General features: G+C 51.4%; 2 long non-coding RNA genes across 4 annotated transcripts; one reads left to right on the forward strand and one right to left on the reverse strand.

Moving 5' to 3' along the window:
- The first annotated feature begins 225 nt into the window (after positions 1-225).
- On the forward strand, positions 226-4944 carry LOC135976561 (uncharacterized). Its single transcript, XR_010593792.1, has 4 exons — positions 226-365; positions 472-2320; positions 2427-4270; positions 4377-4944. It is a non-coding gene; the product is annotated as an uncharacterized LOC135976561 (long non-coding RNA).
- LOC135976560 (uncharacterized) lies at positions 226-15884 on the reverse strand. Of its 3 annotated transcripts, none has more exons than XR_010593790.1 (5): positions 15746-15884; positions 7438-14310; positions 4166-4235; positions 2216-2285; positions 226-330 (listed from the first exon to the last, which is right to left on the reverse strand). It is a non-coding gene; the product is annotated as an uncharacterized LOC135976560 (long non-coding RNA). The 3 variants fall into 3 exon arrangements; XR_010593791.1 differs by having other exon boundaries at positions 4162-4235; XR_010593789.1 differs by having other exon boundaries at positions 2216-4235.
- Between the last annotated feature and the right edge of the window lie 4754 nt (positions 15885-20638).

Here is a 20638-nt window from a genome sequence, read left to right on the forward strand (position 1 = left end):
TTGTGTAAAGGAGGTGTATTATATTAAAGAAAGGGTGACTGCACTGTAATCAGGGTTCAGGTCGCTTTCCCTTTTCTCCTCTCTGCGTTGGCCCTCTTCACGCCAAGGTCCAAAGTCAGCTCCCTCTAACTAGGGTGTGGGTCTTTCCCTGTCTTTCACAAGGTAACACTGCCATTTGGGAGGTAGTTCTAGAAACCAGCCTCTTGAGAGGGTTCAGGGTTTGTCCTACTAGCTGTCCCGTGTCCTCCTCACTCACGCACTCAGCCAAGTCAAAGCCCGCGTCCTCTGCATCCACCTGGACTCGCCTTCTGCCGCAAGCTCTCCTGCGTTCTGAAAGAGATCGGTGCCGAAAAGTAGGAATTAGGGTAATTTCCGGCAGGGCCGAGTACCTTGCCAATGTCATCTGAATCTACCTTGTACACGTGCTCTCTACTGAGCCACACCTAACCCGCTTCACCTCTGTCTTTCTAGCAACTCAAAGGACAAAATGAACAAGATGACACAAGCACCAAAGAAACTGCAGGAAAAGGGAAGAAAAAGCCACGGCCAACGGCTGCACACACCACACACACAGCACACACCGCACCCCTGTACCGAGGGATCGGGTTCGACACTTCTCCTCACAGGCTTAATCCCCCTTCAGGTGCCCGGTAAAAGGACCTCCCTGTAAACAAGGATCAAGGTCCATTCCTTACCAACCAAAATGCTTTATGGATCCCTTCCATACCTGAGGCGGAGCGAACCCCCTTTAAAAAGGGTTGAGGTCTCTGTGGGTTTGAGCTCCTTAGGACTTAGCCTTTAAAATGCCCCGTGCAGTTGACCTCTCCCTGTCAGAAGGGTGCAGGTCTCCCCTTTCTAACTCCTCTTGGGCCGTTGGCACTCGCTGGGCAACGAGACCACCCACTTCCGAGGGAACGGAGGTCTCTCCTTTACAGCGCTTTTCTCTCTGGCCCATTGCAAGGCCCCAGGCTTAAGGACCACCCTGTAAGGAGGGTTTCGGTCTCCTTTGCCATGCAAATTAACAGGTCACTTTGACACGCCCGGCAAAATGACTGCCCTGTAACTAGGGTGTACGGTCTTATACCGCTCACGCTTAAGCTAGGGGAGCCTTTCTGTGCCTGTGGATTAGCGACTCCCCCCGACCCTCCACCACTTGAGAAGGGTTGAACTTCTGTTTCTCTTAGTCACAGTAAATTCCCACAGAATGATTTCTACTTGGCTTTTTTGAGATTTGAAGTGAAATCTTATTTGGGACCTATCCCGGTCAGATGGAACATGGTGTGGCGAAGGGGCGGCTGTAAGGGGATGGCGGAGGCCGTGGAAAATTCGCCCCGTTTCTCAAAAAAGCCAAGAAATGGCCCAACCAAGCAAACGTCACAAAGTCTGGAAATGAACAGGGGAGGTGGGGGGCTCCTTTCGGACCCTCACTTCCGTATAATCCTTCCTCAAGTCCTTTTGCCCTGCCCAATTTACACCGCTCAACCAACCACAACTTTCACCCTTTCTTTTCTTGTGCACAAGAAAGAACGCTGTCGGACTGACGAGCGTCAACTGTAGGGATTCGGACAGCTCCGTTAGTTGTGTCCGAATTCCAGGCCTTGTGTCTCTTTGGTGATAAAGAGAGGAGATTCCTCGGGCTACGCTGGAAGAGATTGAGGTGGCGGTCCTTTCTGAAATGTGTTCATGTTGAGATGTTGTAGGTAGATGCGGTGGTATTCAGAGCCGGCACGTGGGTGCACCTAACCCTACTAACAGGACCGCGTCACAAGTAAAAGGGGTCTTTTCTGGTAAAGGTAGGGGGCACAAAGTTGTCATTTTCTTGGTGGGGTAGGAGGTAAGTCGGGAAGGGTGTCGCTGAGGGACGGAGGATTGATTGGAAAGGGGACACTCAGCAGGATCCCTCCCTTACCTGTTCATTTCCAGATCTTTTCACATTCAGGACTCCCCCACCCTCATTGTGTAAAGGAGGTGTATTATATTAAAGAAAGGGTGACTGCCCTGTAATCAGGGTTCAGGTCGCTTTCCCTTTTCTCCTCTCTGCATCGGCCCTCTTCACGCCAAGGTCCAAAGTGAGCTCCCTCTAACTAGGGTGTGGGTCTTTCCCTGCCTTTCACAAGCTAACACTGCCATTTGGAAGATAGTTCTAGAAACCAGCCTCTTGAGAGGGTTCAGGGTTTGTCCTACTAGCTGTCCCGTGCCCTCCTCATTCACGCACTCAGCCAAGTCAAAGCCCGTGTCCTCTGCATCCACCTGGACCCGCCTTCTGCCGCAAGCTCTCCTGCGCTCTGAAAGAGATCGGTGCGGAAAAGTAGGAATTAGGGTAATTTCCGGCAGGGCCGAGTACCTTGCCAATGTCATCTGAATCTACCTTGTACACGTGCTCTCTACTGAGCCACAGCTAACCCGCTTCACCTCTCTCTTTCTAGCAACTCAAAGGACAAAATGGACAAGACGACACAAGCACCAAAGAAACTGCAGGAAAAGGGAAGAAAAAGCCACGGCCAACGGCTGCACACACCGCACACACCGCACCCCTGTACCGAGGGATCGGGTTCGACACTTCTCCTCACAGGCTTAATCCCCCTTCAGGTGCCCGGTAAAAGGACCTCCCTGTAAACAAGGATCAAGGTCCATTCCTTGCCAACCAAAATGCTTGATGGGTCCCTTCCATAGCTGAGGAGGAGCGAGCCCCCTTTAAAACGGGTTGAGGTCTCTGTGGGTTTGAGCTCCTTAGGACCTAGCCTTTAAAATGCCCCGGGCCGTTGACCTCTCCCTGTCAGAAGGGTGCAGGTCTCCCCTTTCTAACTCCTCTTGGGCCGTTGGCACTCGCTGGGCAACGAGACCACCCACTTCTGAGGGAACGGAGGTCTCTCCTTTATAGCGCTTTTCGCTCTGGCCCATTGGAAGGCCCCTGGCTTAAGGACCACCCTGTAAGGAGGGTTTCGGTCTCCTTTGCCATGCAAATTAAGCCACAGGTCACTTTGACACGCCTGGCAAAATGACTGCCCTGTAACCAGGGGGTAAGGTCTTATACCTCTCACGCTTAAGCTAGGGGAGCCTTTCTGTGCCTGTGGATTAGCGACTCCCCCCGACCCTCCACCACTTGAGAAGGGTTGAACTTCTGTTTCTCTTAGTCACAGTAAATTCCCACAGAATGATTTCTACTTGGCTTTTTTGAGATTTGAAGTGAAATCTTATTTGGGACCTATCCCGGTCAGATGGAACATGGTGTGGCGAAGGGGCGGCTGTAAGGGGATGGCGGAGGCCGTGGAAAATTCGCCCCGTTTCTCAAAAAAGCCAAGAAATGGCCCAACCAAGCAAACGTCACAAAGTCTGGAAATGAACAGGGGAGGTGGGGGGCTCCTTTCGGACCCTCACTTCCGTATAATCCTTCCTCAAGTCCTTTTGCCCTGCCCAATTTACACCGCTCAACCAACCACAACTTTCACCCTTTCTTTTCTTGTGCACAAGAAAGAACGCTGTCGGACTGACGAGCGTCAACTGTAGGGATTCGGACAGCTCCCTTAGTTGTGTCCGAATTCCAGGCCTTGTGTCTCTTTGGTGATAAAGAGAGGAGATTCCTCGGGCTACGTTGGAAGAGATTGAGGTGGCGGTCCTTTCTGAAATGTGTTCATGTTGAGATGTTGTAGGTAGATGCGGTGGTATTCAGAGCCGGCACGTGGGTGCACCTAACCCTACTAACAGGACCGCGTCACAAGTAAAAGGGGTCTTTTCTGGTAAAGGTAGGGGGCACAAAGTTGTCATTTTCTTGGTGGGGTAGGAGGTAAGTCGGGAAGGGTGTCGCTGAGGGACGGAGGATTGATTGGAAAGGGGACACTCAGCAGGATCCCTCCCTTACCTGTTCATTTCCAGATCTTTTCACATTCAGGACTCCCCCACCCTCATTGTGTAAAGGAGGTGTATTATATTAAAGAAAGGGTGACTGCCCTGTAATCAGGGTTCAGGTCGCTTTCCCTTTTCTCCTCTCTGCATCGGCCCTCTTCACGCCAAGGTCCAAAGTGAGCTCCCTCTAACTAGGGTGTGGGTCTTTCCCTGCCTTTCACAAGGTAACACTGCCATTTGGAAGATAGTTCTAGAAACCATCCTCTTGAGAGGGTTCAGGGTTTGTCCTACTAGCTGTCCCGTGCCCTCCTCACTCACGCACTCAGCCAAGTCAAAGCCCGCGTCCTCTGCATCCACCTGGACCCGCCTTCTGCCGCAAGCTCTCCTGCACTCTGAAAGAGATCGGTGCCGAAAAGTAGGAATTAGGGTAATTTCCGGCAGGGCCGAGTACCTTGCCAATGTCATCTGAATCTACCTTGTACACGTGCTCTCTACTGAGCCACACCTAACCCGCTTCACCTCTCTCTTTCTAGCAACTCAAAGGACAAAATGGACAAGACGACACAAGCACCAAAGAAACTGCAGGAAAAGGGAAGAAAAAGCCACGGCCAGCGGCTGCACACACCACACACACAGCACACACCGCACCCCTCTACCGAGGGATCGGGTTCGACACTTCTCCTCACAGGCTTAATCCCCCTTCAGGTGCCCGGTAAAAGGACCTCCCTGTAAACAAGGATCAAGGTCCATTCCTTGCCAACCAAAATGCTTGATGGGTCCCTTCCATAGCTGAGGAGGAGCGAGCCCCCTTTAAAACGGGTTGAGGTCTCTGTGGGTTTGAGCTCCTTAGGACCTAGCCTTTAAAATGCCCCGCGCCGTTGACCTCTCCCTGTCAGAAGGGTGCAGGTCTCCCCTTTCTAACTCCTCTTGGGCCGTTGGCACTCGCTGGGCAACCAGACCACCCACTTCCGAGGGAACGGAGGTCTCTCCTTTACAGCGCTTTTCGCTCTGGCCCATTGGAAGGCCCCTGGCTTAAGGACCACCCTGTAAGGGGGGTTTCGGTCTCCTTTGCCATGCAAATTAAGCCACAGGTCACTTTGACACGCCCGGCAAAATGACTGCCCTGTAACCAGGGAGTAAGGTCTTATACCTCTCACGCTTAAGCTAGGGGAGCCTTTCTGTGCCTGTGGATTAGCGACTCCCCCCGACCCTCCACCACTTGAGAAGGGTTCAACTTCTGTTTCTCTTAGTCACAGTAATTTCCCACAGAATGATTTCTACTTGGCTTTTTTGAGATTTAAAGTGAAATCTTATTTGGGACCTATCCCGGTCAGATGGAACATGGTGTGGCGAAGGGGCGGCTGTAAGGGGATGGCGGAGGCCGTGGAAAATTCGCTCCGTTTCTCAAAAAAGCCAAGAAATGGCCCAACCAAGCAAACGTCACAAAGTCTGGAAATGAACAGGGGAGGTGGGGGGCTCCTTTCGGACCCTCACTTCCGTGTAATCCTTCCTCAAGTCCTTTTGCCCTGCCCAATTTACACCGCTCAACCAACCACAACTTTCACCCTTTGTTTTCTTGTGCACAAGAAAGAACGCTGTCGGACTGACGAGCGTCAACTGTAGGGATTCGGACAGCTCCGTTAGTTGTGTCCGAATTCCAGTCTTCTGGGTACACGTCTGGCTCTGTTGATTTGTTTCTTTATTTCCTTGTGTGGGTATCGTAGTTTTGAGAATGCTTGGTGAAGATCTTGTAGGTGTTGGTCTCTGTCTGAGGGGTTGGAGCAGATGCGATTGTACCTCAGTGCTTGGCTGTAGACGATGGATCGTGTGGTGTGACCGGGGTGGAAGCTGGAGGCATGAAGGTAGGCGTACAACAGAGCCAGATGTGTACCCAGAAGCCTCCTGCTACAAGACAGGCCCAGACGAGAAACCAACAGAACTCCACTGGCCATCACCTACAGTCCTCAGCTTAAACCTATCCATCGCATCATCAGTGATCTACAACCCATCCTGGACAATGATCCCTCACTTTCACAGACCTTGGGAGGCAGGCCAGTCCTCCCCCACAGACAACCTGCCAACCTTAAGCATATTCTCACCAGCAACCACGCACCGCACCATAACAACTCTAACTCAGGAACCAACCCATGCAACAAACCTCGATGCCAACTCTGCCCACATATCTACACCAGCAACACCACCACTGGACCTAACCAGATCAGCTACAACATCACCGGCTCATTCACCTGCACGTCCACCAATGTTATATATGCCATCATATGCCAGCAATGCCCCTCTGCTATGTACATTGGCCAAACTGGACAGTCACTACGCAAGAGGATAAATGGACACAAGTCAGGTATCAGGAATGGCAATATACAAAAACCTGTAGGAGAACACTTCAACCTCCCTGGCCACACAATAGCAGATGTAAAGGTACCCATCTTACAGCAAAAAAATTCAGAGAAGGTTGCGGTGGGTGTTGGGGGGGGGGGTTAGAGAAGGTTGCGGTGGGTTGGGGACCAGGGAAGCGGATTGTTGCGGACTGGGGGTGCAGGTTAGAGAAGGTTGGGGGGGCAAGGAAGGTTGCGGCGCGCTGGGGGTGCGGGTTAGAAAAGGTTGTGGTGGGCTGGGGGTGTGGGGGGACAGGGCAGGCTGGGGGTGCGGGGGGACGGGGGAGAGGTTGCGGAGGGCTGGGGGTGCGGGTTAGACAAGGTTGCAGCGGGCTGGAAGTGCGGGGGGACAGGGACGGGCTGAGGGTGCGGGGGGGAGGTTGTGGTGGGCTGGGGGTGTGGCGGGACAGGGCGGGCTGGGTGTTCGGGGGGACGGGGGAGAGGTTGCAGAGGGCTGGGGGTGCGGGTTAGAGAAGGTTGCAGCGGGCTGGAGGTGCGGGGGGACAGGGACGGGCTGGGGGTGCGGGGGGGAAGTTGTGGTGTGCTGGGGGTACAGATTAGAGAAGGTTGCGGCGGGCTGGGGGTGCGGGTTAGAGAAGGTTGCGGCGGGCTGGGGGTGCGGAGGGACAGGGACGGGCTGGGGGTGCGGGGGGGAGGTTGTGGTGGGCTGGGGGTACAGATTAGAGAAGGTTGCAGCGGGCTGAGGGTGCGGGGGGGAGGTTGTGGTGGGCTGGGGGTACAGATTAGAGAAGGTTGTGGTGGGCTGGGGGTGTGGCGGGACAGGGCGGGCTGGGTGTGCGGGGGGACGGGGGAGAGGTTGCGGAGGGCTGGGGGTGCGGGTTAGAGAAGGTTGCGGCGGGCTGGGGACCGGGGAAGCGGATTGTGGCGAGCTGGGAAAGGTTGCGGCGGGCTGGGGGGTCGGGGGGGAAGATCGTGGCGGGCTGATGGGTCCGGGGGGGGGGGGAGATCGTGGCGGGCTGGGGGGTCCGGGGGGGGGGAGATCGTGGCGGGCTGGGGGGTCCGGGGGGGGGGGGAGATCGTGGCGGGCTGATGGGTCCGGGGGGGGGGGAGATCGTGGCGCGCTGGGGGGTCCGGGGGGGGGGAGATCGTGGCGGGCGGACGGGGGGCGGGCTAGAGAAAACTGAGACGTGTTGACACGGGAGCGACTGGCGCAGAACGAAAGCCGAGTTCCCCGGCGTACCGCGGTTAGCGTCCAGACCGCTGATATCACTTCCTCTTCCGACAACTTCCGGCCCCGCTCTGCAAACGGAAGCTGTAGTGCCAAAAGCGCCTCCCGCCCAAACAGAGGGCCCTGGGCCCCGACCCGGCCCCCGCCTTTCCCACGGTGCCGCTGGATCTGCGGTGGCTGATGGGAGTTGTAGGCCGGGGTGCACTACATCTCCCACAAGCCACTGCTTCATTCCTTCCCTTCCCCCCAGCGGGGCTTAGCTGGGCACATGGCAATAGTGGGGGCTGTGGATGGGCGCCGGGGGTGGGGGTCTTACGGGGTGTGTGTGTGTGCTGAGGCTGCGGGGCAATGGGGGGCAGGTGGGAGATGGAGAATAAACAGAGGGATTCGGGGCTTCTGGCAGTTTTGGGGTGTCGAGTTGTGGCTAGGCCAATCTGGGTTGAAGTCGGGACAAGTTGCTTTAGGACCCGCTCAGGGGCCATGGGAATGAGCAGGAGCAGGAGGGATGCAGGGGATAGGAGAGAGTAGAAGATTTTGGATGAGGAGGATGGGGGAGCAGATGCCCCAGGGGAGGAAATGAGAGGTATTAGGGGGCTTTATCTAGGTGAGTGGAGGAGGGTGAGTGCTGCGGGGATAGGAGCAAGAGCTGAAGTGTTTTCAGAGGAGGAAACTAAGGCACATAAGCCAAGGAGGGAACGCAAAGTTGATGGGGGGTATGGCTAAGGGTGCCCCACTGTAACCTACTGTCCCCAGTCAGGGGAGGAGTCACCCATCCCCCTCGCTGTGAGGTTGGCTGCTCCCACTGGCAGCACAGCTCAGGGATGCTCCCTCTGTGACTCGCTGTTGCACATATAGAGGGCACGTCTCATAGCAGCTTGTGCTTCTCACCACCCCCTCGCAGCTAGAAGTTTCTGGCGCCTCACTCCATGGTGGGAGAAAGCACAAGACACTCCCATTGCCCCTGCCACCTCCGTACCTTTTTCTTCTCTATCCAACCCTCTGCTTAGCGCCTTGCCCCTGCTGTGACATCTCAACATAGAGATGGGGCAAAAGGGAACCTGCCAAAATCCTGGGATAGCTCCCCTCCAGCACGGTACATGTGGTTAAGAGTGAAGGGAAAAGGGAGTACCCTGCCCCCTCATCCCACATGTTGAGTAATTTGTGATGTAAAAAAACCTGCTGTGAGGGTACAAACGGAGAAACAGATCTTTCTATACGTTATTACAGAGATTAAGTGGCACTGTTATGCAAAGGTGCGTTGGAGTCAGAGATGCTAGAATGCATAGTCCACCACCACACATTTTTATTTAAAAAAACACTACCAACCTATCAGAATACATCCTTACTCTATAGTGATAAGCATGACTGAGATACTAAAGAACTCAGAGTTATATGTAGTTACAATTGTCTGTATTGTTCCGGGGTGTGATGGTTCAGCCTCAACCGTGCTTGTTTCTCCATCTGTAGAGGGTTAAGGATTACATTCTCCTGCTCCTGCCAGCCAGAATCTTGTGTCTGAAGCAGATTTCCAGGCAGTAATAGAAGTTTAGGGTCACCGCTTTGTTGTAGGTTTACAATTAGCATTGTGAAATAAGTAAAAGAATGAAATAATTGTTTTCTCTTGCATTTCAATTTGATGTTCCTGTTCAAATATTCTGTGTAAATCAATCCTGTTTTGTGCATGAATGAGGAGTGTGTGTGTTAGAAGATAAGTGTGAAGGCAATCACCAGACCAAATGTTCTAGCAGGACAGAAAAAGGCGCTAGGAGATTACAACATGCCCCTATTGAGATGTCAAAGGAGTGCAGATTGATGACTCTAAAAAACAAGGCAAGCACCTGTCAATTGGGACAAGATAGCTGTGATCAAAATCAGCATGGGGTAAGTCCCCGAGAGACTGATGAAGGAATAAAATAAGCAATAAGAACAATTTTAGAAAACAAGCACTCGTCAAACAGCAATTGATTACAGCATAACGATGCAAAACTCATTGGTCCCAATGAAGTTAGATCACTATATCAACAGGGTGCTTTGCCATGAAATTTTGGGTTCGTCCTGCCAAGACTTACCCGGAGCATCGTGTCACAACCGACAGAACCTGGCTCCTTCCTACCCATAATCAACCTAGCTGGCCACTAGGTTGCTCCAGACTCTGTACTGGTAACTACAGTGTGTGTGTGTGTGTGTGTGTGATTGAATGCATATGCTAATTGTATCTCCAATAAATGCGGCATATTGCCTTTTCCTCTGAAAAAGATCCTGTGTGCTTATAAGCATAACACAGTAGGGGTGGGATGGTGGAAGAAACAGGAAGGGAAGCATTCTGGGGAATACATTTTCAACACCCAAGTGGGTCTTTGCAAACTTGTCAATATGATGTATTTATGTATTTTTAATCACACCTCCAGCGGCACCAAATAGCACATAGGGCAGCACATTCTGCAAACAAAGGTAAGAGACTACAATTCCCCTGCTGCATCAAGGCACACTGCACTAGAAGCACACCTGAGAAGCAGCAGCAGCTTTAAGTCCTTGTCCCCCCCGCCCCCCATCCCACCCACCCCCCCACCCACACACCCACACACACAGAATCTGCACAGAGAGCTATAAACGTCTGTCATAACTATAAAGGGAAGGGTAACAGCTCTCCTGTGTACAGTATTCTAAAATCCCTCCTGACCAAAATCCTTTTACCTGTAAAGGGTTAAGAAGCTCAGGTAACCTGGCTGACACCTAACCCAAAGGACCAATAAGGCAACAAGATACTTTCAAATCTTGGGGGGGGGGGGGGGGGAAGCTGTTGTTTGTGCTCTTTGTTTGGGAGCTCGTTAGCTCTTGGGACTGAGAGGGACCAGACAACAATCCAGGTTCTCCACATCTTTCTAAACAAGTCTCTCCTATTTCAAACTTGTAAGTAAATAGCCAGGCAAGGCGTGTTAGTTTTCCTTTGTTTTCTCAACTTGTAAATGTACCGTTTACTAGAGTGTTTATCTCTGTTTGCTGTACTTTGAACCTGAGACTAGAGGGGGATCCTCTGAGCTCTTTAAGTTTGATTACCCTGTAAAGTTATTTTCCATCCTGATTTTACAGAGAGGATTTTTACCTTTTTCTTTAATTAAAAGTCTTCTTTTTAAGAACCTGATTGATTTTTCCTTGTTTTTAGATCCAAGGGGTTTGGATCTGTATTCACCAAGGAATTGGTGAAGAGTTTCTCAAGGCTTCCCAGGGAAGGGAATAAGCTTTGGGAATGGTGGCAGCGGACCAGAGCTAAGCTGGTAGTTAAGCTTAGAAGTCTTCATGCAGGCCCCCACATTTGTACCCTAAAGTTCAAAGTGGGGAAGCAGCCTTGACAACGTCTATGTCCCAATCACCACTGGACACATGCAGGTGAACATGGCTTTGAAGGGAGGCTGTAGACCAACAGGCAAGGAGAGAGAGCATGTTGGCCAACACCTTAGAGAGAAGTAATGAAGGAAGAACAAACACCACCTGTAGTCACCTTCCGGGTTCCAGGCCTCTGCTCAGGAGGACATGCTTCGCCCTGCCCAGGGAGATCAAAAACTCACAAGATGAAGAAATTCTCCCTCTGCACCCAGAATGAGCAGGAAATATTTTATTAGAAAACAAGCTGCAGCTAGAGGGAAGCAGGAGTCTGTACTCAGCCTTTCTACACATTTATCTTAGAGGCCAGTCAGGGTAATGCACCAGTGTCCCCTGGAGCAGCAGTGACACCCAGTGGCCAGTCAGGATAATGAACAGACTATTTCCCCTGGAGCAGCCGTGACAGCTGGTGGTCAGTCAGGATAATGCACAGAGTGCATCTGCCCTGGAGCGGCAGTGACACCAGTGGCTAGTCAGAGGTAATGCATGGACTGTCTCTTCCATGGAGCAGCAGTGACACCCAGTGGCCAGACAAGGTTATGCACAGAGTGTTTCTCGAAGAACAGTAACACCCCAGGGACAGCACCAGCCTCTTCCGGTGGTGGTGAATAGACAAAAATGTGGCAGCTGCAACCCTCTTTGCCATGAGGCCCTGCCCCTTCTGTGGTTCCACCCTCTGCTCCTCCTCAGCGAAGTGCCAGCCCTGCCTCCTCTCCTCCAAGGCTCTGGCCCATGGCCATGTCAGAGGCCAGAAGCCAGAGTCGGGCAGGGTGAAGCAGTTGCTGCACTAGCTGATGTCAGAGTGCAGGCAGCCGCCGAGCTTCCCCATCTTGTCTTCCTGCTGCTTGGGACCCCAGGGCTGTGGCTGCTCCTCAGCTCCCTACTGCCCTTTGACCGCTCACCGCCTGTAAGAGCCTCCCTGGTGCGGGGTCCAGCTACGGGGCCAACACAGCCCTCGGGGAGCAGGACTCAGGAACCCAGGCCAGAGCACATCAGTCCGGGATGCTGTGCTGAGCCTTGGACCCTCCACCTGCCCTGGGTGGTACACCCTTGTGAGCGGACACACGGGCCAAGGGCTATGCCCCGCTCACATCCTCTGAAGCAAGCCAGAGTTGGTAGGGAGGAGGACTAGAGTAGCCACCACACAAAATTCAGTTAAAGTCAAGTATTCATTAAGCTAATTTTTCCTACTGGGGACTAGGCTGCTGCAACAGGGATGGGATGGGAGAAGCCTAGGGTAACTTCTAGGGAACAAATTTTTAGGCCTGACTGGAGTCTTTGCAAAAGCAAAGTTACAACCCCACCCCTGCGCACACACAAACACACACACAAAACACCCTACTGATCAATCACTGAACAGACATCCAGCTGCCCCAAGCAGTGCCCAGGTCACCACAATCTAGAAACACAGGCCAGAGAAGACAACTCCCATGAGGTATCAGGGCCGGTGAGGAGCTGCACTAGAAATACACATTAGATCAGGGGTAGGCAACCTAAGGCACGCGTGCTGAAGGCAGCACGCGAGCTGATTTTCACTGCCTGGGTCCTGGCCACCGATCCGGGGGGCTCTGCATTTTAATTTAATTTTAAATGAAGCTTCTTAAACATTTTAAAAACCTTATTTACTTTACATACAACAATAGTTTAGTTATATATTATAGAAATAGACCTTCTAAAGATGTTAAAATGTATTATTGGCACACAAAACCTTAAATTAGAGTGAATAAATAAAGACTCGGCACATCACTTCTGAAAGACTGTCGACTCCTGCATTAGATGTTGCCAAGGAAGATCAGTAGCTCTCAAGATGGAGAAATTCTCCACCTCCCCCTAGAGCTAGTTGGGAACCTTTTATTGGATATTAGCCCCAGCCAAAGGGAAGTACTCTCTCTAGTCATCTGAGCTGTCACCAGAGCCTTTAGGAGACAAACACTTATCTTAGCAACAACAACAGCTGCTTTGCTCCCCGCTGGTCTTGACTGGCCCCTGTCTTGAGGCCAGGCTAGTTTTGCTCTCCACCTCAGGACAAAGCTGAACTACTCTGCTACAAGTGTTCCCTTGCAGAAAACACAACCCAAGAAGAAAAAGTTAGTGGCAGAGACAGCAATGGTATTTAGCTCTGGCTCTTGCTATTCCAGAGGGATTTTTTCTACACTCCTTGAGACAGTAACAGCTAACTGAAGAGGCATCTGGCTGCTCCTGCACCCAAAGCAATCACACTGCACAGCAGACTATTGTTCCTTCCCCTTGCCTTTATCCAAAAGAGGTCTGTACCTAACCAGAATGCTCATGTCCTCTGAAAGGAGCTAGAGTCAGTACAGACAAGGAGCAGAGTGCAATGACCAGTTATTCACACCCATTGATGTGGAAGGCAGAGAGTTGAGGCCTGAGCATCTCTGGTTACAGGCAATTTGCCCTCCTGGAAGATAACCATAATTCAAGAAAACTAATGCTTTCCATTCCCGGGGCCCTGACAACTCCAAGTGGGAAGCCAGGGCTCCCACAACCTTCACATGCCCCAGTTATATTCAACGACTTTTTTTCTCATGGACCCACCCCATGCTAACATAACACGTTTCTCTCCATAGACAAGAGTGTTTGCAGCACTCTTTCAATACTTAGTTTAAGTAAATTTCCATTTGCACCTACTCCCCATCTCGCTGTCTGGTTTCCATTCCTCTGAATGGGCTCAGGGTGGCTGCTCCTTCTCCTGGTCTCTCCTCCAGGTTGGCCATTCTCTCATCTTCCCAATGTCATTAGGAACTGAAAAGAGAACGTAGGCCAGCACTGGCGTGTGGAGGACAGACATGGGCAGGCAGGTCACCTGGCTTCTGCTTCCTGGAGCCCCCTTCCCTAGTCCCCTCCAGCCAAGCCAGTGCTTGAAGTGATCAGCTCTGGTAAGAGACTACAGTCCTGCAGGTCTCTCCCTACCGCCATCCCAGCCCATGCCTGGCCAGGATGCTCAGGTCCTCTGAAGGACCAGAAGATGGTTTTCTTTGGCTGTACTTGATATTGTGTCCAGTGACTCACACCCAGTGACTTGGAAGGTCAGACAAGGAATAACAGAGGGTCCCGAGTTGCAGGCAGGTTTTCCTCCTTCACATTCAGTCTTGGGGAGCAGGGTGATGCTCCTAGCCCATTAACAGCCAAATGCGAGGCTCCAACCTCCCCAGGACCCAGCCCATGCAAACAAGAAGAATCTCTCTGTTCTCAGGGAGGCACCTTGCTACTCAGACACTGGATAGAGAGACATCATTTCAGCAAAATACACAGCTGCTCCTCCTCCATCACCAGACAGAATTCTCTGGCTACTCAGCTCCTGCTAAGTAGGATGTCTAGGCAGCTCAGGTCCTCTTCTTCCAGCCCCTCATTAGGGTTGGGCTGCTCCACTGGCCTGGACAAGTCCTCTGCAAGCACAGCAAATAACCCAAGAGCCATCACTTCCTGAACTTGTGCTGGGGTGTGAACTTCTATCTTCCCTGCCTCACCTGCACTAGAGCAGACCTAGATTAAGAGAGAGAGTCAACAATGATTAAAGCTAAGATTATATCACGGAGGTCACAGAATTCAGTGACATTTTCCGCCTCAGCCCTGGGGCAGTGACACTGGAACTGTCAGCCGCTGGGGGCCCCGTAGTTATCAGCCACCGTTGGCGGCAGGGGCCCCCTTCAGCTCTCAGCAGCCATGGGTGGTGGGGGAACTCGCACAGGCCCATGCCACAACAGATGGACCCCAGAGCTCCCAGTCGCTGCAGGCAGACTGGAGTTCCGCAGCCCCATGCCATTGCAGATGGACCCCATAGCCAGGGCCGGCTCTAGAATTTTTGCCGCCCAAAGCAAAAACAATTTTGGCCGCCCCCTCCCCTTCTTTAATTACCCCACCCCCGGCCCCGCCTCAACTCCGCCCCTTCCCCAAATCCCCAGCCCTGCCTCCTCCCCTCAGGCTCTCAAGCCTAGGAAGGAGGGAGGGAGGGGGAGAAGCGGCGCCCGCGCCGCGGCCGCTCGGGATCTCCCCCTCCCTCCCAGGCTTGAGAGCCTGGGAGGGAGGGCGAGCAGCAGCGCGCGAATCAGCTGTTTCGTGCACCGTGGCAGCAGCAGTGGAGGTAAGCTAGGGCGGCCGGGGCACATTTTTAGGGGCGGCATTCTGGCGCCGGCCATGCCGCCCTAAAAATGTGCCGCCCCAAGCACCAGCTTGTTTTGCTGGTGCCTAGAGCCGGCCCTGCCCATAGCTCCCAGCCATCACAGGCAGACCCTAAAGCTCCCATTTGCCACATGTCGCAGCAGGACCCAGGAGCGCCCAGCCACTGTGGGCAGGGGCAGGGCCCCACAGCTTCAGCTGCTGCAGGCAGCGGGGGAACCCCACAGGCCTACACCACTGCGTATGGAACCCAGAGCTCCCAGCCGCTGCAGGTGGACCCAGGAGTTCCAAACAGCCATTGATGGCTTGGGGACCCCACAGCCCCACATCATTACAAAGAGACCCCTGTAGCAAACATGATCCTACCCCCTCTCTAGGGTGCCACTGACACAAAAACAATCTAAAAAAAAAAACTTATGAATCACTATTGGTTGGCACCCCATTGCCACCCGTATTTCTATTCTGCTGCTGACCAAACCCTCCTGCCAAAATCTAACCCCCAACCCAAAGTTTTAAACCCCTCACCCATACCGGAGCACAAATTGCACCAAAAATTGCTCACCCTGGTCCCCAACCCTAAACCCCTTAACTCAAACCATAGCCCCATCCTCCCCCAACCCTAACCGCGAGCTCTGAGCCCAACCCCGCTAAGCCTGACACCCTCCCTCCCCAACTCCCACACTGTGCAAACCCCCAGGAATCCTGCTTCGTTCAGGCCGCCCAGCTACAGGGACTTCGCTCACACACACAGAAGCGGATTCTGCAGCTACAAACATCGCGCGCGTTCACTGGCAGCGCCCACCGCAAAGCAGGGAGTTCGGTCCAACCCCCAGCACCAGCGGCTGCGCCCACGAGCCTGTGGCTGGTTCACTGCCCACAGGATCCTCGCGCTCCAGCCTGGCGATTTCCTGCCTCTCTTCAGCAACTCCAAACGGTCCTGGGGCTTCGAGAAGTTTCTGAGCCACAGTGCCTGCAGCAGCGATCTCCACCCTCAGGCAGTAACAGCCCGTTGGCTGCCATCTCGGTCAGAAAATGTCACCTAGTGACAGCCCATTGGCTGCCAGCTCGGTCAGAAAACGTCACCTAGCGACAGCCCATTGGCTGCCAGAAAACACCAGCGCGCGCAAGCGGGCGCAACCTGTGAACACCCCCCTGCGGCTTTTCGCCAGGCAGGACGGCAGTGCTTGCTGCTGGGGGTCTCCGTTCCTCCGCCCGGGCAGCCGGAATCGGCGCCACTCGGCCTCGACCTGTTTCTTGCGGGCATTCGCTGAGCTCTGACTGCACAAGGCCCTGACGGGTCCACCCAGCATTGCTTTCAGAAAGCGTCACCAATGGGAGATTAGCTCTGTCAGAAAACGTCACTTAGTGAGGGCCCTGTAGGAGATCAGCTTTCAGAAAACCTCACCTCACTAGGCCCAATGGGAGATCAGCTGTCAGAAAACGCCTGGCAGGCTGGCACCACAGCTCTTCTCAAGTTGCCAGACAGCGAGCGGCTCGCCCCCCCCTCTCCCCCCCCGTAACGTAGCAGCTCTTCCCACGCTCACCAGCAGGCACTAGATGGACCCATGCTGCTTTCCAATCCAGGTACTGCCGCGCGCCTCAACCGCTCCCCCATGCTCTTCCGTTCCGCAGTCAGTCACCCAGAGCCACCATCACAATAGCGTGCCTAAAACATGGGCAATAACATCCCACAACAAAGCCAGGCAACAGCTTAGTTAAGAGAAGAAGAAAAAACTCAGTGGTTTAGTCTCAAAACCGCCAGGAAACATAATTTTGGCACAACACCACATTTGTGTAATCTTGTGTAATCTCTCTTCTCTAGTTTATTAAAAGTGCCCAGCGCGCCTTCATCACGTCGGGCAACAGGCTTCCAGCTCAGGGTGACCACACCCACAGTCAGTGGCAGGCTCCCAATAAGCTACACTAAAAATATGGGTCCCAAACCCAAAACTTACTCAAATTTGGCACCAGTGTCCCCAAACTGCCAGCTTTTAATATTCAAATAAGATATGCCACCCTCAGTCAACTCCTCTTGCTCTCCAGTGGAAGCCTGCCACCAGAGAACAACATTGATATTTAAATTAATGGCTGAGCCATTACAAACATTGAATCTATCTCCCCTTGTAAGTATTCTCACACTTGTTATCTAACTGTCTGTACTGAGCTAGCTTGATTATCACTTCAAAAGTTTGTTTTCTCTTAATTAATTGGCCTCTCAGAGGTGGTAAGACAACTCCCACCTGTTTATGCTCTCTGTCTGTGTGTATATATATCTCCTCAATATATGTTCCATTCTATATGCATCCGAAGAAGTGGGCTGTAGTCCACGAAAGCTTATGCTCTAATAAATAACCTAAAGCAAATACTCACCAGCAACCACACATCACTGAACAAAACCACTAACCCAGGAACCTATCCTTGTAACAAACCCCGATGCCAACTCTGTCCACATATCTATTCCAGTGACATCATCATAGGACCTAATCACATCAGCCATACCATCAGGGGCTCGTTCACCTGCACATCTACCAATGTGATATATGCCATCATGTGCCAGCAATGCCCCTCTGCCATGTACATTGGCCAAACCGGACAGTCTCTACGCAAAAGAATTAATGGACACAAATCTGACATCAGGAATCAAAATACTCAAAAACCAGTGGGAGAACACTTTAACCTGTCTGGTCATTCAGTGACAGACCTGCGGGTGGCTATATTACAACAGAAAAACTTCAAAAACAGACTCCAACGAGAAACTGCTGAGCTAGAATTGATATGCAAACTAGACACAATCAACTCCGGTTTGAATAAAGACTGGGAATGGCTGAGCCATTACAAACATTGAATCTATCTCCCCTTGTAAGTATTCTCACACTTGTTATCTAACTGTCTGTACTGAGCTAGCTTGATTATCACTTCAAAAGTTTGTTTTCTCTTAATTAATTGGCCTCTCAGAGGTGGTAAGACAACTCCCACCTGTTTATGCTCTCTGTCTGTGTGTATATATATCTCCTCAATATATGTTCCATTCTATATGCATCCGAAGAAGTGGGCTGTAGTCCACGAAAGCTTATGCTCTAATAAATTTGTTAGTCTCTAAGGTGCCACAAGTCCTCCTGTCTTCTTTTTGCGGATACAGACTAACACGGCTGCTACTCTGAAACTTTAAATTAGCTAGTACATCGCTCAGTCAATTCCCTCTGCTCTCCAGCAGGTGATGTTGGAGAGCTCTGAGCTCGCTCACTTACCTTTCTCCCATCAGCTTCAGGCTCCAGGGTTTGCAAACGCATCTCTAGGATTCTAGCAGAAGAATATCACTTATTCACTTGGGTTAGCAGTTGAGGAATGTCATGCTGTTCTGAGGGGACGTACTTGCATACTTGGGATATTATTGCAAAGATACAATTAGAATTTCTGTTAGGCAATTTATATTTGGTAAAAACCTTATTTATTGAAAGAAATGCTGGTGTGACAGCACGGTTACTGGGTCTACAAAACACTTTCCCTCATGGGTGAAACAAGAAATTAGAATTAGAAAATTACATAGTTTGTTCCAATGTTGGTACAGGTTTAATTTCGCTTATGTGCAGGTTTGTTTAAGGCTGACTGTTTTGGTTTATTGTTTTGGTTTGTTTTGTTTTTTTTAGTTGAAGTGGAGCTTTTAATTGACTTTTGCTGGATTGGAATGTCTGACATGCAATACCAATTTTGACATAGTTCTGCATATTTTATACAGATTTGGCCAGTATTCAACAATTCAATTGCTTTATAGGTGGTTTTAATAGTAGGGCTTATTTATTTTATGTTATTTTATCATCCTGTAGTAGCACTCTTTTTTTATAATTGATGACATTTTTTAATTTTTGTTTTTAAAAACAAAATAAGCTTTTCTTAATGTTTGGGTTTTAAATTAAGCATTGTTTACAGTTTCAAATTTTGGTTTCTGATGATCTATTTAAGAGGATTTGGGATTTATACTAAAATTTGGACAGATTTAGATTATTTATATGGACTTGGACTAAATCCTATTTACTATTTTATTTTAATAAAAGTGATATTGCTATAAACCCTGGCCAGGGGGGAGAGGAGATGAGCCTGGCCTTTAACTGAGGAGCAGAGGCCTGGCCCCAATGCGGGTGGAGACAGGTGATGAGGGGGGCGCAGCCCCTCAATGTTTTCTCCAGCCTACCTCACCCCCCCTGCAACAAACGGCAAGAGGCTGATGCCACACCTGCTGGCCACTCTGCATTACCCCAACTGGTCACTGGGTGTCACTGCTGCTCCATGGGAGACCCCCAGTGCATTACCTTGACTGGACATCGCTATGCCAAGGGGAACATGCTCTGTGGGAAAAAAAGGGAAGAAGGAGGATCCGGGGAACTACAGGCCAGTCAGACTCACCTCAGTCCCTGGAAAAATCATGGAGCAGGTCCTCAAGGAATCAATTATGAAACATTTAGAGGAGAGGAAAGTGATCAGGAATAGTCAGCATGGATTCACGAAGGGGAAGTCGTGCCTGACTAACCTAATTGCCTTCTATGATGAGATAACTGGCTCTGTGGATGAGGGGAAAGCAGTGGATGTGTTATTCCTTGACTTTAGCAAAGCTTTTGATACGGTCTCCCACAGTATTCTTGCCGCCAAGTTAAAGAAGTATGGGCTGGATGAATGGACTGTAAGGTGGATAGAAAGCTAGCTAGATCGTCGGGCTCAACGGGTAGTGATCAATGGCTCCATGTCTAGTTGGCAGCCGGTTTCAAGCGGAGTGCCCCAAGGGTCAGTCCTGGAGTCGGTTTAGTTTAATATCTTTATTAATGATCTGGAGGATGGTGTGGACTGCACTCTCAGCAAGTTTGCAGATGACACTAAACTAGGAGGCGTGGTAGATACACTAGAGGGTAGGGATCGGATACAGAGGGACCTAGACAAATTAGAGGATTGGGCCGAAAAAAACCTGATGAGGTTCAACAAGGACAAGTGCAGAGTCCTGCACTTAGGACGGAAGAATCCCATGCACTGCTACAGACTAGGGACCGAATGGCTAGGTAGCAGTTCTGCAGAAAAGGACCTAGGGGTCACAGTGGACGAGAAGCTGGATATGAGTCAACAGTGTGCTCTTGTTGCCAAGAAGGCTAACGGCATTTTGGGCTGTATAAGTAGGGGCATTGCCAGCAGATCGAGGAACGTGTTCGTTCCCCTTTATTTGACATTGGTGAGGCCTCATCTGGAATACTATGTCCAGTTTTGGGCCCCACACTACAAGAAGGATGTGGAAAAATTGGAAAGAGTCCAGCGGAGGGCAACAAAAATGATTAGGGGTCTGGAGCACATGACTTATGAGGAGAGGCTGAGGGAACTGGGATTGTTTAGTCTCCAGAAGAGAAGAATGAGGGGGGATTTGATAGCAGCCTTCAACTACCTGAAGGGGGGTTCCAAAGAGGATGGAGCTCGGTTGTTCTCAGTGGTGGCAGATGACAAAACAAGGAGCAATGGTCTCAAGTTGCAGTGGGGGAGGTCCAGGTTGGATATCAGGAAAAACTATTTCACTAGGAGGGTGGTGAAACACTGGAATGCATTACCTAGGGAGGTGGTGGAGTCTCCTTCCTTGGAGGTTTTTAAGACCCGGCTTGACAAAGTCCTGGCTGGGATGATTTAGCTGGGAATTGGTCCTGCTTTGAGCAGGGGGTTGGACTAG

The sequence above is a fragment of the Chrysemys picta genome, chromosome 19, assembly GCF_011386835.1.
Source record: "Chrysemys picta bellii isolate R12L10 chromosome 19, ASM1138683v2, whole genome shotgun sequence".
NCBI lineage: Eukaryota > Metazoa > Chordata > Testudines > Emydidae > Chrysemys > Chrysemys picta.